This window comes from Chiloscyllium plagiosum, chromosome 29 (assembly GCF_004010195.1).
Source record: "Chiloscyllium plagiosum isolate BGI_BamShark_2017 chromosome 29, ASM401019v2, whole genome shotgun sequence".
NCBI classification, from domain to species: Eukaryota; Metazoa; Chordata; class Chondrichthyes; order Orectolobiformes; family Hemiscylliidae; genus Chiloscyllium; species Chiloscyllium plagiosum.
The window spans coordinates 32,507,577-32,512,200 of NC_057738.1; the positions used below are offsets into that span (position 1 = coordinate 32,507,577).

At 43.1% G+C, this 4,624-nt stretch overlaps 1 protein-coding gene across 1 annotated transcript in view; it reads right to left on the reverse strand.

Annotated features, from left to right (window-relative positions):
- LOC122564494 (dnaJ homolog subfamily C member 13) overlaps window positions 1-4,394 on the reverse strand; it is a 150,592-nt gene extending 146,198 nt beyond the window's left edge. The window contains exon 1 of the mRNA XM_043719456.1: window positions 4,210-4,394. The gene's annotated coding sequence lies outside the window, so the exon portion shown is untranslated. The remainder of the gene's footprint in view (window positions 1-4,209) is intronic.
- Between the last annotated feature and the right edge of the window lie 230 nt (window positions 4,395-4,624).

The window sequence follows — 4,624 nt, forward strand, 5'->3', positions numbered from 1 at the left end:
ATATAGCCCCTTCTTCCTACTCAGTCCCCAACACCTCACCTTTCCCAACCCCCTCCCTCCATACCTACCCTACTTCCACCCTTTCCTCCTAAGACCTTGCCTTTTACCTCCAACTCCATCTATTATTCATTTCCCATCTAGGTTCATTCCACACTTACGGTCATAGAGGTATACAGCACAGAAACAGATTGGCATGATGTACGGGACTGAACAATCAGATATCCAAAACTGATCTAGTCCCTTTTGCCAGCATTTGGCCCATATCTCTCTGAACTCTCCCTATTCATGTACCCATCTAGATGCAAATTAAATGTTGTAATTGTACCAGCCTCCATCACTTCCTCTGGCAACTTGTTCCATACACACTCCACCCTTTTGTGGAAAAAGGTTGCCCCTCATTTCTTTTAAATCTTTCAGTCCCTCACCTTAAACTGATGCTTTTCCTTTGCTATGCCCTAATACTCACCTATACTCTTCCTCTCTCCCACCATCCTTTAACTTGCTTACTCCTCACCCACATTCTTCAAAGATAGTTCTACAACCCATCTACCTTAGTAATTTTCCCCACCCTGCTACTCTTTTTTTTCCTCTTTTTTTGCCACTTCCCTCTTCCTTTAATGACCAACCTCTCTTCCTCTCCTCATAGTGAGTTTTGAGAAGATCTATAGCTCAGGTTGAGCTACAAAAACAAAACTGTGCAAGGACTGTAACAAACACTATATTGGACAAACATGCAGAAAACTAGCCACCAGGTTACATGAACACCAACTAGCCACAAAAAGACATGACCATCTCTCGCCAGTGTCCTCACATACGGATGAGGAAGGACACCACTTTGACTGGGACAACACATCCATCCCAGGACAAGCCAAACAAAGACACTCATGAGAATTCCTAGAAGCATAGCATTCCAACTGGAACTCTATCAACAAACACAACAAGTTAGACCCCATCTACCACTCCCCTGAGAAAAAGAACAGGAAGTGACTTCACTGCAGGAATTACGGTGGCACAGGAATTGGGCGGCACAGTGGTTAGCACTGCTGCCTCACACCACCAGAGACCCGGGTTCAATTCCCGACTCAGGCGACTGACTGTGTGGAGTTTGCACATTCTCCCCGTGTCTGCGTGGGTTTCCTCCTGGTGCTCCGGTTTCCTCCCACAGTCCAAAGATGTGCGGGTCAGGTGAATTGGCCATGCTAAATTGCCCGTAGTGTTAGGTTAAAGGGGTAAATGTAGGGGCATGGGTGGGTTGCGTTTCAGCGGGTCGGTGTGGACTTGTTGGGCCGAAGGGCCTGTTTCCACACTGTAAGTAATCTAATCTAATCTACATCACCAATCCAAAGAAGCCCAAACATATAAATAGAAAGCAGGAATTTTCAGCAGGAATTTTCACCTGAGGCCCACTGAAGATGTTACCTAGTGGGGTGACGAAACGTCTGGAAATGAACCTTCCAGCTCAGCGAGCAAACCTACATCCAAAATTCTCTCCTCAGTCCTCCTTTCCAAACTTCTGAGTTCACCTATTCCACTTCCCCCAAAGTCAAACCCATTGTACAATTTAATTCCTGAAGAAGGGCTTATGCCCGAAACGTCGATTCTCCTGTTCCCTGGATGCTGCCTGACCTGCTGCGCTTTTCCAGCAACACATTTTCAGCAATTTAATTCCCAGCCCATCTTGCCATAACACCACCCCAGTGACAGTGGATTATCAGCAAATTACTTACTTGCGCATCGGGACTAATATCAGTCTTAATAATCTTGTATTTACCATGGCTAATCCACCTTCAGGGCAATTTAAAGTGGCCAACCAACATAACCTGCACATCCTTACATTGTGAGAGGAAACCAGAGCATCCAGCAGAAATCCACGCAGACATGGGGAGACAGTGTCACCCGAGGCTGGAATCAAGCCTGAGTCCCTGGCGCTGTGAAGCAGCAGTGCTAACCACTGAGTCACCTTGCCACCAGTTAGTTCAGATTAGAAATTGACAAATGTGAAGTCTTCATTTCAAAAACCAGAAAAACAAAACAGCAAAACTTTAAGCCATTTCACTTAAAATTGGTAAAAGCAAAGATGTTAGAAGCCATTATTAAAGATGTTATAGCAGGGCACTTAAAGCAGTTCAGGAAAAACAGGCAAGATTAACATTGTTTTGTGAAAATGTTTAACCAATATATTGGAAGTCTTCAAGGAATTAATGTGCTGTGGATAAAGGGAACGAGTGAATGTACTGTCCAATCCATTTACCAACTATCAGCAGTATGCTTTCATACAACATAACTGTCAATTTTCCCCTTAAATTGGCAATCTTGTGAATTGTCCTGATGAGTGCAAGACAAAAGGTTTCCAAAAAAAATTTTTCAGTAATACTCCGGTTCTGTACAAATAGCTATTTCCTATCAGTAGATATTTCCTAACTCAACCTGTTCAGAGACGTACACACCACCGAAGCAGGTGGAACCTGGGCCTCCTGACTCAAAGATAGGGACATTATCACTGTGCCACAAAAAGCCTTTTTCTATATCTGAGTGACTGGCCTGAATGCCCAGTTTATAATTAAAACAATCAACGCACGTGCACAAATTGGGTTGATTACATCAGTTGGCTGCGATAGACACCATGATCCATCTGCACTCTTTCCTCACTCACTCTCTCCCTTCCCTTTCCCACTCTCACTTCTCATCGTCAGTTTAACTCTGTTTGAGCCCAAGGTGGCAGATGAGAGTTATAGTCTTTTTAAGGAGAAAGTGAGGTCTGCAGATGCTGGAGATCAAAGTTGAAACTTTATTGCTGGAACAGCACAGCAGGTCAGGCAGCATCCAGGGAACAGGAGATTCGACGTTTCGGGCACAGGCCCTTTCATTCCTGAAGAAGGGCCTGTGCCCGAAACGTCGAATCTCCTGTTCCCTGGATGCTGCCTGACCTGCTGTGCTGTTCCAGCAATAAAGTTTCAACCATAGTCTTTTTAAGCACAACTGTGTTTGTTGCCCTGCATTCAGAAGTTTGCATTGCTCGAATTCAAACATGACTGCACACAGTGAAGCTTGGAAAAGTAGGTTCCCACTCCTAGAAATACTGCTGAAACATAAAGAGAGGAGCTGACCACTGGATTTGTGTTGTGTTGCTTTCTATTCCTGTACCATTTCTGTCACCTACAAACAATGTCAGCTTTCTCTTTGAACATGCATGTTCCTTGCGCCACCTAGATGTGGTGGTTGTACATTTCACAGTAATTTCCTAGATATTTTTAATCAATCAGCTCAGTCATATCACCCTTGGAGCAAGTGTGACTTGAACCCAGAGCTTACAGTTCAGAGATAGGGATACAAGCCATTGTATACACATATTTTGAATTGTATTTTTTCCCCACTGTCGGGTATCGCAAATTATTTTCCAGTTATAAAGGGAGTAACTTTAGCTCAGCATGGAAATTAATTTTCTTCCCGATTTAACACTTCTTTGCTCCACCACCAATAATCTACCATTGGCAGAAAAGGAGTATATTTTCTACTTTAAGGTTCAAATCTGGCTGGAATTGTAGGCCAGATTGTATAATTTTATATGTTTTTTCCAAATCCTGCCCTCTCCCAACAACCTATTGCTAGAGATCCATTAGTGCTGGGAATGATATGTAATTAAAAATGGGTTATTCAAGTTAATTTCAAACATAATTGACAGGATTTGAAACAAATTCTATTTAGGTGATCCACTCCAGGCTAACATTTCAATTAAATTCTCCTGCCCCACGTACCACTGTTCAAATTTACACTCACCCCTCCAGTTCAAAGTGATTGTTCTTCCTCCCCCATTTTTTGCTTTACAAAGACTTCTCCTTTAATCGTGGTGGGGAACAGTATCAGCCCTTCGAACACTCTCCTCTCGCACAGACCTTCTTTACTGTCCAGCAACTTGCCCCAATTTACAGTGGCATTAATCTTCAACAGCATCACTGTTCTCCCTCTTAAAAAAAACCTTTACAGGTGTCTGCCTTCTACACTCCACCTTAATCCTCATCAGCCTGGTTGGTCCTTCATTTACAATAACACTGCTTCCCTCCCAATTCTCCCAGTTTAAATAAGTGCTTTGTGCTTGCAAACCCCTATCAGAAATTCTTGTCTCTAACTCCACACAATAAGGGCACTGTTCTTTCTGGCAATTCCTGGTAACCCTGGTCAAAAAGGTTGGACCATCACCACTCCACTCACCGGATATGTTGTCTCAATTTTAAAATTCACATCCCTGTCTTCAAATCCCTGCAGGACCTTGCAGTTCCTTAAATCTGCCTATTAGAGAGTCCTATTGGAAAGGATTACTTCAGCCCACTGTAGAAGAGGATGGGATCTCCGAATAAACCTCTAGATTTCAACATTTAGCTGCAGACATTGTAGCCAGATTAACCTGTAAGAGCACTAAGCTACAATTCCTTGACTTGTTATAGCATAATCCAGACCATCGATTCATAGCTTTTGCCCGTGAAGTCTGTTTCTGTCAGAAGGCTGACAATGTCAGTTTCAGTTTCATTTCCAGTGAAATGAAACAATGAAGAGTGTGTGACTTTTAATTCACTGAGTTGGCATTTACCAGCAGTTAAAACCAGGCCCCATGTTTTAGTTGAAAAGG